The following is a 13,902-nucleotide window of genomic DNA, read 5'->3' as shown; positions in this document are numbered from 1 at the left end:
CCCCCCCTTGAGATGGGATCTCTAGGGGCCGGCGCACCCCCTAGGCCCCCTATATAAAGAGGGGGGAGGGAGGGCAGCCGCACCCTAGTCCCTGGCGCCTCCCTCTTCCCCCGTGCCACCTCTCCCTCTCGCTGAGCTTGGTGAATCCCTGCCGAGATCACTGCTGCTTCCACCACCACGCCGTCGTGCTGCTGGATCTCCATCAACCTCTCCTTCCCCCTTGCTGGATCAAGAAGGAGGAGACGTCTTCCCCAACCGTACGTGTGTTGAACGCGGAGGTGCTATCCGTTCAGCACTAGGATCTTCGGTGATTTGGATCACGACGAGTATGACTCCCTCAACCCCGTTCTCTTGAACGCTTCCGCTCGCGATCTACAATAGTATGTAGATGCACTCCTCTCTCTCGTTACTAGATGACTCCATAGATTGATCTTCGTGAAGCGTAGAAAAAATTTATTTTCTGCAACATTCCCCATCACTTTTTACTCCGCGTATTAGATTATTGTCAAGTCAAACTTTACAAACTTTGATCAAATTTATATAAAAAAATATCAACATCTACAACACAAAATATATATACTATGAAAACACATTTCGCAATGAATCTAAGAAAATTGATTTGGCATTGTGAATTTTAATAATTTTTTCTATAAGTTTGGTCAAAGTAGAGATACTTTTACTTTGGACAAAATTTATATGGAGACTAAAAAGGACCTCAGAGAATACCTGGTCAAATTGCTGCAATACAACATATCTTTGGTGGATATTGCTTGTCAAACTCTTTCATTTGGGGAATAAAAGAGAACTCGGTGATGCCAAGCTTCCCGTGCCCCCTTCGCTCGCCCAAACTGACCATGGCCTTCTGTAGAGTGTGCCTACCATGAGCTCTCCCAGGACGCATAGTCATGCTCCGGCCGCCATGGAGCTCGCCGTCTCTGATTTCTTCGGACACCCCGCAACCTCCTGTTGGTCGCCCTGGGTGCGGCATTGCACAAGATAGCTCACGGTAGATGCATCCTGTTGTTCAGCTGTGTCGTCATGCCCTACTGAGTGGACTCCATCACGGAGTTTGTCCACCGGCGCTCCCAAGGAGGCCGCGGCCCCATTAGCGATTTGGTTTTTATACATATCAACATGTGAGCCTCACATGTCATAATGTCTAGCATACCAGTTAATGTAACAGATTTGGCTTTTTTGCCAAGTCAGCCTTGACATGTGGGCCATCTCTGTCATAATTGTGATCAATTCTGATCTAACTAGCAACTAAAAGAAAGTGGTAGCAAAATTGCAAAAAAATATTATACGACGAAACTGGTAGTTTTATGTTAGGGTTATGAAAAGTGGTAGTTTTATATAAGAGCAATGCTACATCTACGTAAAGGTTGTTACGTGATTAACATAGGAGCTGAGATGGCAATTTTTGTTTGGAAGAAATTAGGGAGGGGGCCCACCCAGTTGAAATCAGGGGGGCGGAGAGATTAGTTATAGAGAGATTACGTAAGTCTTCGTAAGGCTTTACGTAGATGTAGCATTTTTGTTTATATAAGGGTCGCCCTAATTGTGGTAGTTTTTTACTATTTACTCCTATCTTGTAGCATGGCAATTCTTTTACTGTAGGGTGGCAAATCTCTATCTTGGAGCATGACAATTCTTCTTTGTTTCAATCCTCTTCTGACACCATGACAATAACTGAAAAGGTAGCACGGCAATTCTTTCTATGGTGCAACATGCCATATTTTCTGTTGATAGCGTTGTCATAACATGGCAATTTCTATCTAATAGCATTGTAGTTATTCTTGCATGTTGGGGCAGCGACCCTAGATGGCGGGCTACACATCTAGCCCTCCAGCATGCAGCATGGTGACATTGTTGGATATGCCCCTCAATTATGCAGACAATAAGGGGAGTGGTTTTGGGTGGTCCTTCTAAGGTCATTGTCTTTGGCCATGGTTGGGCCCAGATCTTGATCTCGAGGTCTTGAACAGTCGTGATGGCCCTTCCCTTATGATTGGATTGTTGGCATAGGTTCCTTGGCATGCTGAGTGGGAGGTATCAAGTGAAAGTTGCATGCTTCAGCGTTGGCAGCAGCAACACCTGCGGATGTTGCTCTTGGGGGCGTCGTTATAAATTTGCACCCATGTGCCGGGCTCTGGTGAAAACTCATGTACAGTCAACTGTACTCAGTAACGATGGCGCGTGGCTCATGTAACTTATGGCCATGGTGCAGTGGTGTCTTCGGACGGTCTTGGATCGTTGCTCGAAGCTTCTTCGTCTTCAACTTTGGGTGGTTCATCTACCTTCTATACTTTGCATGTGACCTCAACGTCAACTTTTTTCAGCCCTTTCTACATGCGGCAGGTTCGGCGCTCTACAAACCAGAGCAAGAGGGCAGAGGGTGATACGTCCATTTTGCATCATGCTTTTATATTGATATTTATTGCATTATGGGCTGTTATTACATGTTATGTCACAATACTTATGCATTTTCTCTCTTATTATACAAGGTTTACATGAAGAGGGAGAATGCCGGCAGCTGGAATTCTGGGTTGGAAAAGGAGCAAATATTAGAGACCTATTCTGCACAACTCCAAAAGTCCTGAAACTCCACGGAAGTTATTTTTGGAATTAATAAAAAATACTGAGCGAAGAAAATACCAGAGAGGGGCCACCCACTGTCCACGAGGGTGGGGCGCGCCCTACCCCCCTGGGCGTGCCCCCTGCCTCGTGGGCCACCTGGCAGGCCTCCGGTGCCCATCTTCTGCTATGTGAAGTCTTTCACCCTAGAAAAAATAATAAGCAAGCTTTCGGGACGAAACACCACCGCCACGAGGCGAAACCTTGGTGGAACCAATCTAGGGCTCTGGCGGAGGTGTTCTGCCGGGGAAACATCCCTCTGAGAGGGAGTAATCATCATCACCATCGATCCTCTCATCGGGAGGGGGTCAATCTCCATCAACATCTTCATCAGCACCATCTCCTCTCAAACCCTAGTTCATCTCTTGTATCCAATCTTTGTCCCAAAACCTCATATTGGTACATGTGGGTTACTAGTAGTGTTGATTACTCCTTGTAGTTGATGCTAGTTGGTTTATTTGGTGGAAGATCATATGTTCAGATCCTTTATGCATATTAATACCCCTCTGATTATGAACATGAATATGATTTGTGAGTAGTTACGTTTGTTCCTGAGGACATGGGAGAAGTCTTGCTATAAGTAGTCATGTGAATTTGGTATTCGTTCGATATTTTGATGAGATGTATGTTGTCTTTCCTCTAGAGGTGTTATGTGAACGTCGACTACATGACACTTCACTGTTGTTTGGGCCTAGAGGAAGGCATTGGGAAGTAATAAGTAGATGATGGGTTGCTAAAGTGACAGAAGATTAAACCATAGTTTATGTGTTGCTTCGTAAGGGGCTGATTTGGATCCATATGTTTCATGCTATGGTTAGATTTACCTTAATACTTCTTTTGTAGTTGAGGATGCTTGCAATAGGGGTTAATCATAAATGGGATGTTTGTCCAATAAAGGGCAGTACCCAAGCACCGGTCCACCCACATACCAAATTATCAAAGTAACGAACGTGAATCATATGAGTGTGATGAAAACTAGCTTCACTATAATTCCCATGTGTCCTCGGGAGCGCTTTTGTCCATATAAGAATTTGTCCAGGCTTGTCCTTTGCTACAAAAAGGATTGGGCCACCTTGCTGCACCTTGTTTACTCTTGTTACTTGTTACCCGTTACGAATTACCTTATCACAAAATTATCTGTTACCGATAATTTCAGTGCTTGCAGAGAATATCTTACTGAAAACCGCTTATCATTTCCTTCTGCTCCTCGTTGGGTTCGACACTCTTAGAGCATCTCCAGCCGTTGGCCCCCCAGGAGGGGCTAAAAATCGTCCCCTGGGGGCGCACCAGCGCTAACCGGCGCGCTGGGGGCGTGATGCCCCCCAGTCGCGGCGCCCACTTTTTTTTGAAAAAGTTAAATACGACGCAAACATGGCTCAAATTTAACGCAAACATCGACGAGTTCGTTCAAATTTAAACATATTTTACAAAAAAAAGAAAAAACTACTAGGGGCTGCCCCTCGCCGTCTCCATCGCCGCTCCTCGTCGTCTACCTCACCGCTCCCTGCCGCCCGCCGCCCGCCCTTGCAGTTCTACATGCCGAGGAGACTGTAGAACCATGTGTAGTCACCGTCGTCGTCGTCGTTGTCGTCGCCGCCGCATCCGCCGCCGTCGTCCCTGCTGCATCCCTCCCCCGGTTGGCGCGGCGGGTTGGACGGGCCGGGGGCGTCCTCGTCATCGTCACTGTCGAGGATCACGATGCCGTGCTCGTCCTCGCGTGCACGCTTGTGGGCTTCTATCTCCTCCAGGGCCCGGCGCTGCTGGGCCATCTCGTCGCGGAGGTAGTCGTCCCGCACCCACTGTATGGCGTCCTCGTCAGAGAAGCCGCGCCGGGCTATCTCCTCGTACTCCACGAGGAGGTCGGGCTCCGGCTTGGGCTCGACGAGGACGAAGCGGCCGGATGGGGGGTGGAGTCGCTGATGCAGACGCCGGAGTTGCGGCTGGAGTCGTTGATGCAGACGCCGGAGTTGCGGCTGCGCGCGCTGACAGGCGTGTCTTGGGGCTCCGGCTTGACGGGGAGGAGGCAGGCAGAACCCAACGAGCAGCCAGACGAGGAGGATGAAAGTTCAACTATCCCTAGGTGGTTTTGGTAATTCATATCAACATATAGCTCATTGAGCTAATACTATTCCAAGACAAATATTTCAGGAAAGCTCAATGAATGGCATGGCATGGATGATGAAAGTGGATCCCTCAAAATATTAAGGACAAAAGGATTGGCTCAAGATCAAAAGCTCAAGACTCTACATTTTATATGTTAGTGATCCAAGATCACATTGAGTCTATAGAAAAATCCAATACTATCAAGGAGGGATGAGGTGTTGCTTAATGAGCTTCTTGCTTCAAGTGCTTAGTGATATGCTCCAAAAACCCTCAACTACTTTCTCATATCCACATATGACCTAAACCTAAAGTCAAAATCGGTCCCACCGATTCTTTCTATCCGGCGCCACCGAGTTCAGATGTCATAGCCACTGCCACAAACCCTAGGCAAATCGGTCTCACCGATAGGGATCTCGGTCTCACCGAGATGGGATTGTAATCTCTCTGTTTCCCTTTGTAACGTTTTGGTCTAACCGAAGTGAGCGATCGGTCCCACCGAGATTGCAATGTAAACTCTCTGTTTCCCTTTCGTAACATTTCGGTCTCACCGAAAAGAGCGAATCGGTCCCACCGAGTTTACCTGACCAACTCTCTGGTTAGCTAGTTACCAAAATCAGTCTCACCGAGTTTGTGTAATGGGTCTCACTGAGATTACGTTATGCCCTAACCCTAACCATATCAGTCCCATCGAGTTGCATGTCGGTCCCACCAAAATCACTAACGGTCACTAGGTTTACTGAATCGGTCCGACCGAGTTTGTTGATTCGGTCCCACCGAGATTGGTAAATTGTGTGTAATGGTTAGATTTTGTGTGGAGGCTATATATACCCCTCCACCTCCTCTTCATTCTTGGAGAGAGCCATCAGAACAAACCTACACTTCCAACTTACCATTTCTGAGAGAGAACTACCTACTCATGTGTTGAGGTCAAGATATTCCATTCCTACCATATGAATCTTGATCTCTAGCCTTCCCCAAGTTGCTTTCCACTCAAATATTCTTTCCACCAGATCCAAATCCTATGAGAGAGAGTTGAGTGTTGGGGAGACTATCATTTGAAGCACAAGAGCAAGGAGTTCATCATTAACGCACCGTTTGTAAATTCTTGGAGAGTGGTGTCTCCTAGATTGGCTAGGTGTCACTTGGGAGCCTCCGACAAGATTGTGGAGTTGAACCAAGGAGTTTGTAAGGGCAAGGAGATCGCCTACTTCGTGAAGATCTACCGCTGGTGAGGCAAGTCCTTCATGGGTGACGGCCATGGTGGGATAGACAAGGTTGCTTCTTCGTGGACCCTTCTTGGGTGGAGTCCTCCATGGACTCGTGCAACCGTTACCCTTCGTGGGTTGAAGTCTCCATCAACGTGGATGTACGATAGCACCACCTATCAGAACCACGGCTCAAAAATCACCGTGTCTCCAAATTGCGTTTGAAATCTCCAAACCCTTCCCTTTACTTTCTTGCAAGTTGCATGCTTTAATTTTCGCTGCTCATATACTCTTTGCATGCTTGCTTCAATTGTGTGAAGATTGCTTGACTTGTGCAAAGATAGCTAAAATCTGCCAAAGTCTAAAATTGGGAAAAGGTTAAGTTTTTAATTGGTCAAGTAGTCTAATCACCCCCCCTCTAGACATACTTCAAGGTCCTACAAGTGGTATCAGAGCCTTGGTCTCCATTTGCTTTGATTTCCATAGCTTTTGGTGGTCATAGCCTTGGTTTCAAAACCTAGGAGAGATGGCGTCTAGCGAGGGAAATTATCACCGTAGAGGTCCTTACTTTGATGGTACTAATTTTGCTAGTTGGAAGCATAAGATGAAAATGCATATTCTCGGACATAACCCCGCCGTTTGGGTTATTGTGTGTATTGGCTTGCAAGGTGAATTCTTTGATGGGAGGGAACCAAACCGTGAAGCTAGCGCGGATGAATTGAAGATGCTGCAATACAACGCTCAAGCTTGTGATATCCTCTTCAACGGATTATGCCCTAAAGAATTCAACAAAATCAGCCGTCTTGAGAATGCAAAGGAAATTTGGGATACTTTGATTGATATGCATGAAGGTACCGACTCCGTCAAGGAATCCAAGTTGGATGTGCTCCAAAGTCAGCTTGACAAGTTCAAAATGAAGGATGGTGAAGGTGTCGCTGAAATGTACTCTAGGCTTGCTCTTGTCACAAATGAGATTGCTGGCTTAGGAAGTGAAGAGATGACCGACAGATTCATCATCAAGAAAATCCTAAGATCATTGGATGGAAAGTATGATACCGCGTGCACATTGATTCAAATGATGCCCAATTACAAGAATCTCAAGCCAACGGAAGTCATTGGTAGAATCGTTGCTCATGAGATGTCACTCAAGGATAAAGAGGAACTTCACAACAAGTCAAGTGGTGCTTACAAACCCTCATGTGAAGCTCCTACATCATCAAGTGATAAACAAACCTTCAATGAAGAATTGAGCTTAATGGTGAAGAATTTCAAAAAATTCTACAAGAATAGAAGCAAAGAAAGAAGCTCTAAGTCAAGGTCCTACAATGACAAAAGATCTTCCAGTCGAGAGCGCAATTGCTACAATTGTGGGACACCCGGACACTATTCCAATGAGTGTACGGCACCCTACAAGAGAAGAGAAGATTCTCCCAAGAGAAGAAGTAGAAGAGAAGAATCACCACCAAGAGAGAGAAGGTGTATAGATGATCGTTATGAACGAAGAACATCCCGGAGAAGCAAGGATTCGGAAAGGAAGGACAAGTCATCAAAGAGCTACACAAAACGAAGACATCAAGCTCATGTTGGTGAATGGGTATCCTGTTCCGACTCTGAACATCACTCCAAGAGAAGCTATCACTCCGACTCCGAACATACTCAAGATGAAGGTGTTGCCGGTCTAGCACTTGTGTCGACCAACTCCTATGACATATTTGATTCACCAAATGAAGGAATTGTAAGATGCTTCATGGCTAAAGGCCCCAAGGTAACTCATCCCGAGTATGTTGATTTCAATAGTGATGAAGATGACTTGTTAGGTGATGATGATTTACTTATTGACAACTCTAGTGATGAATACTATGATGAAACGTCAATTAATCATGCTAAACAAGATAAAACGAATGACAGTGATAAGGAGAAGATTGAGCTTTTAACTAAAGAACTAAACACTCTTAAGTTAGCTCATGAAACTATCTTAGTGGATCATCAAGAACTTTTGATGACTCATGAGAAGTTACGCTTTGAAAAGCTCAATCTTGAGCAAGAGCATGAGTTCTTAAAGGCAATCAATGATGATCTTTGCAAGAAAAGTTCTTCTTACATTGCCAAGCATTTACTCTTATCTACTTACATGCCTCAAGTCAAGTCTAGTAACAAGAACAAGAAGGATTCTTCCTCTAGTAGTAGTAACAATAATAATGCTAAATCCAATATTGTTGCTTCTATTAGTTCTCTTGATTCCACTAATGATTCTCTTAGCCAAGTTACACTTGAGCAAGAAAATAGCTTATTGAAGGGAATTATAGAGAAAGGTGTTTACAAAAGCCTTTCCGGGAGTAAGCAATTCGAGGAAATTGTACGCAAGGAAGGAAGGCACCGGAAGAATCAAGGTGTTGGTTTTGAATGAAAGTTCAATGCCAATGGAGTTGAGTGGGAAGAAGATCAATACCCCAAGACGAAGTTTGTTCCTCAACAAGAGAAGTATGATCCTACTTCCTTCAAGGGAACACAAGCACAAGATGATCTTCCACCACAAGACCACAAGAACAAAGGCAAGGACAAGCTTCAAGAGGAGATTGATGCATTTGAAGAAGCACCTAAGGCCTTGGTCAAGTGAGTTCCCAAGACTACGTCAAGTTCTACTTCATCAAGTACAACTGCAACTCCAAAGATTCCCATCAAGATGATGTGGATCCCTAAGAAGAAGAACTAGAGAGTTCTTGAGGGTGACTCCGCCAACATTCTTCACTCATATCGTTATGGCAAGGACACGTGCAATCAACTTCCATATCTTGCACTAGTTCAAGGAGCCACAAACCCTCATGTTGGTAAGGCAAGGGACAAGGTAACCTAATGCTTTCATGGACATCATCTTGTGTGTGCATCACTCTATGTCTATGGATATTCTTGTTTGTTCCTTGTGGGACTAACCCATGTAGGTATTGAAAGTGCTACTCACTCCAAAGGATTGCTCCAAATGATCTACATCAACATTAAGCATCCACATCTTCAACACCTACATGAAGTCATCATCGACAAAACCCAAGGTTAGTTCATCCCTCTAAGGGGGGATCTCACATCTAGGGGGAGCTTAACTCTAAGAATTGAGTCAAAGCAACTCTAATGGTGTGAACACATCAATGAATTATGTAAAAGTGGTAACCCCACTTGAGCTTAAACGATGAGTATGACCTATGATCAAATGTTCTCATTTGACTCCTAAGTCAATATACTCATATATAGATGACCTAGTCATCGCCAATTGTTTGATAGATGCTAGAATTGGTTGTGCATGCTTTGCCACATATTTCATTTGCCATCTTATTGTGTGAGCATGTTGGTTGCATATTTAACTCATTCGAGGACATCCACTTGTTGCTTTGATTGATTGGTTTCTTTGTTGCCAAGTGGACGGACAAGAATGCCTAAGAACCTTCTCTAGCTATCTATGCTTTTCTTGTCTCAAACTCTATTCATGCTACATCACAAAATTTGATCAAGTCAGATTCGAACCACTCTGTGTGAGGAGCACTCGGAGTCCCTGATTCGTCATAGACTTAAACTTCCAAAACTTCTTTGTGTGTTTCGGTCTGACCGATTCTTCCATTTCGGTCATACCGAGATCACTAAGTCAATCTAGGTTTTCAATCTCGGTGCAACCGATTCGAACTTTTTGGTCTCACCGAGTTGCTGTAACTGTCAACAGTTATGCATCTCGGTGCCACCGAGTTGTTCAACTCGGTCACACCGACAGTGTCGGGCTATATATACACACGGGCAAAATTTTGGAAAACTTTCTCCAAACCTCTCGCCCGCGCATAGCTCGCTCTGCCTTCTAGGTATCCGGATCAATGACTTCGTCGCCAACCGCCTCCTGTTGCTGGTCTCCGCCGCCGTCAACGGAATTCATCCCCGTCGTTGCCGCTGTAGCGAGTTCATCGCCGAATTAGGGTATGAACTCGATCACAGTGCTATCCTCGTTTGATTCTCAGCACATTGTGTACATTATGATTCTTGCCACGATTGAAACACATCTATCCAGTCAAAACAATCCGTAGAATAGATGTGATTTGAAAATTTAGGGTTAGGTTTCCGCGAAACCATCTCGGACCCACCGAGTTGAAAAACTCGGTCCCACCGATTCGGCTAACGCCATTGCACTAATAACTCTCGGTCTAACCGAGAATTGCTAATCGGTGTGACCGATTTTAGAACTCAGTGAAACCCTAGCAGTCTCGGTGCCACCGAACTATGACTCGGTCTGACCGAGATCACTAGTTTAGGTTCCAAAACTGCTTCGGTATCACCGAGTTTGAAAATCGGTTGATCCGAAATGCTTTCTGTGGAAAACTAAAACTAAGTTTTTGAATCATTCTTTTGCAAAAATCTCTGCATTTTGTGATGCTCATTCATTCTATCTCATCCGTAACTATTCACAGGGTCAGCAGTCAGAGTTCTCAGCATGTCAGACCAAAGTGATAGCCATAACAGGGAAGAAGAGCAGATTCACATGAGTGAGGGCATTAGTCCCTCCAGTTCCTCAGATGAAGGCAGCAGAAGTACTCCTAGCAATTTGCCCAAAGCAGCCACAAGAGCTAGAAGGAAGAGAACCTCAGACTCAGAGGATGAGTACTATGTGGCAGCTGACGGCCCTCTTCAACACTAGTGGGGTGAGGACGTTGCGGCAACGTCCGGTCCTTTCTTCAGGCGACGATGGGTTGTTCTTAGTCAGCATCCGTTGATACTTCTTTGTTTTAGTTCAGTTACTCCTGGGTTCTGATGCCTTGCAAGACATACAGGATAGTGTAGCACCTTCATGTAAGTATCACAATAATTGTTATTCCCAACAAAGAGCGGAGGAAAGTATTGTGAGTGGCGTTTCGGCCAGACACATGTTGTCACCAATCTTGTGTGAAGTAACTGTCTGAAAATCTGCAATTGGTATTATTGTCTTGTAAAAGAAAATACTAAAGTATGAAGAAGACTAATAGTGGCAGCAATAATAGTAACGGCTTGAAAGTAAACAACAAAAGGTAAGTGGCTGAACATAAATGGTTGTTTCCTGCAATAGTGAGATTAGGCGCGGAGAGACTTCTAATCATGGTTTATGTCAAGTGTGTCAGTGCGGCGGTAATCCAGTTACTTTGTGTCATGATTCTGATACGTAGACTATTTGTTCGGTAGGCGGATCACCCTTGAGTGGTCGAACTTCTCCACGTCAGATTCGTTCTTTCATATAGTCCTGCTTCGACGTTGCCATAACATGGTTGTCTCCACAACTAAGGTCATGAGCCTGGAACAATGCATTAGGTTATGTGGTTCACCGTTATCTCATATTGTCTTCGCTCTGTTTAGATATCTCCACCTGTCAGCTAAAGATCACGGATTCACTAAACAATATGTGTTACCTATGTACATCTTCGGGTCATGTTACATGGGTTCCTTAAATTGGACAACATGCATTACGCTCACCATAGATAAACAATTTACTGAACAATCATAAACTATAACCACGAATGACAAGGTATAGAACAGGCACAAATAAATCTTACCGATCACCTACATCTCTTACGTCTAGAGAGAATTACTCGCGCATGGGAGGAGAATAACCAAACATCACATAGATTAAGATAAGGGAAATCATATCGATAATATGGGAACATCCACAATAAGATGAATGATCAAATAGATCTCAATCTCAAGATGAGTACAAACAAAGTTATTAACCCTAGTCTTACAACTTGGAATTCCTCTCCCTATGGCGATGTTGCGATGGAATAGAAATGGAGATGGATGAACAAGAAGAAATGGATCTCGAACAGTTCTTCCTCTCCTAATCTCTTCTCCCTCTATTCTGTATGGTTTGGCAGCGGTTGTGTCTCTTTGATGCTACCCCCCCCAACCCCCCAAAAAATTGTTCCTATACATTAGGTAGAGCTAGTGGTGGCTGGTACAATTAGTTGTACAAGTGCAAGTTGTCTTGCGATCTAAACACTGGTGAAGTTTCACCAAAAGGGGAGTTGCTCCATCTTTTACTTTATTTCATAAGATATTGATTGGTTTCCTTTCAAATATATATATTCATACACATTATGAGGAAAACAAGTTTTCTTATTTCTTGAAAGATTAGCGTTAGAAAGACGCGAGAAATATCGAAAGGTGAAAACCATCTCAAATCCCTCTTGTAAAAGTGACAAAAATATCGAGCCATCAGGTTCTTGCTTGACGACAAGATGGTGGCGTCCATTAACGAAACTACAAAAGGGATTTAATGGGGTCAGCTCTACATCAGTGGTCATCTTCACAAATTAAGAGGGATTAGTGCAAATATAGCGAAGAATTTTCAAAAATCGTTGTTGTCAGTCGACACCAATGGCAATGCTTGAGGTTCCTCCATGCACGTCCTATAATGCATTCTTTATGCTTTATTCGTAACCCTATTTGTTTTTCTGAATTTCTTATCCACTTCATACAAGAATTTCCTCAACCCCGTCTCGTTTGGCCATATTTTTTCCGGAAAGGTAAAGATCTCGACCTCTGCATCATCATGATGCACACAGTCTTCTTTATTGAACAAGAATGAAGAGGTTCGACAAGTACACATTATCAACTAACACGACAAAAAAAGAAAAATACCACAACCTGTTGGTACAAAAGAAAGATTACATGTTTTAACAACAAAATCTACTAGTGACATGCGGCCAAACCGATTGAGTAATGCTTGTGCAACCATCTACAGACGGTTGCACCCGAAGGCCATGAGCTTCCCGGTGTCCCAAGCTGAAGTGATAACTACATACGGATCGATGTGGCGGCCCTGAAGATGCCTACAAAAAGTTAAAAGAAAGAGGCTTGTTAAAAACATAGTCATCTCGGCAATTTTAAATTGTCCAAAGTAAAGCACAAATCCTTACATGGATATGACCCTTAAGATTTTTTTTGTTCGTACCAACCAAGCAGTTTTCAAACAAATTTTGGATACTCATTGAGGGTGACAGCATGAACCATGCATCAAATCAAAGCCGTAAAAAGGTAGGAAATATAAGGAAGTTGTATCATTCGACCGTATGACTTTATTTATAAAGTGGGACACAATCTTACTCCTAGAAGAACGAATGTAGCTCATTTGCATCCTGCGCGGGAAGGAGGGCTGTGAAGGCCTTCACATTCTTAATTCAATAAGAAGACCGAAGGTGGAGTAGTATTATGTTAAGAAGACTGAACCTGCAGGAGAGAGACCTACCAACATCATATTGTCTTCCATACTGTATTTGCTTACAGAGAGCCAGTGCATTGAAAGTTTGAAACATTCATCCATGTGTTTGTGGACAAATTTGTTTCCTACATTAAGAAGACCACTGCAGGACTCGATCCAACAAGAAGAAAAATAACCACTTTTTTTTTTTTTTTGCTGAAAGGCCAATGTAGTCCAAGAGAAAAAGGAAATAATATCTTCCTCTTCCTCATAAGGCAAGCGTGCGCCCGAAGGCTATTGTACTCCAGTTCCATATTCTGCACCCACAGGGTTCATCATTTCCAGTACCTGATCTTGATTTGCTTGGAAGCATCAGGAGCTCGCTTTGATGTCATCTTTAAGCTAAACGATCCCCATTCCACTCATCACCGATTCCACCGGTCTTGTACCGTGTGCATATTTGAAAAGGATCAAACTTGAAAATCCACCCGAATTCATGCATGCGTCGACCACCGGAAAGAGCGAAAAGACTGCACATTTCTTCTTCTTCTTCTTCTTGAGAGAAAACGAAACAAGCAAGCACGTGTCCCGAATCAATCTGCAGAGGACATGGGGATGTATGCTTCTTTGAGTTAGTCAATCAGTGTACCATACAAGTATTAACTACTTTCCCTCTCAAAAAAAGCCAGCATTTCAGTTGGTTACGGCATATGATGGCGCCCTGCTCTTGACCTTTTTCCGCTGACAAAATCATGCAAACCCGGT

The sequence above is a fragment of the Triticum dicoccoides genome, chromosome 2B (genome assembly GCF_002162155.2).
Source record: "Triticum dicoccoides isolate Atlit2015 ecotype Zavitan chromosome 2B, WEW_v2.0, whole genome shotgun sequence".
In the NCBI taxonomy this organism is placed as follows: domain Eukaryota; kingdom Viridiplantae; phylum Streptophyta; class Magnoliopsida; order Poales; family Poaceae; genus Triticum; species Triticum dicoccoides.
Note: the sequence above shows the minus strand (reverse complement) of the source record.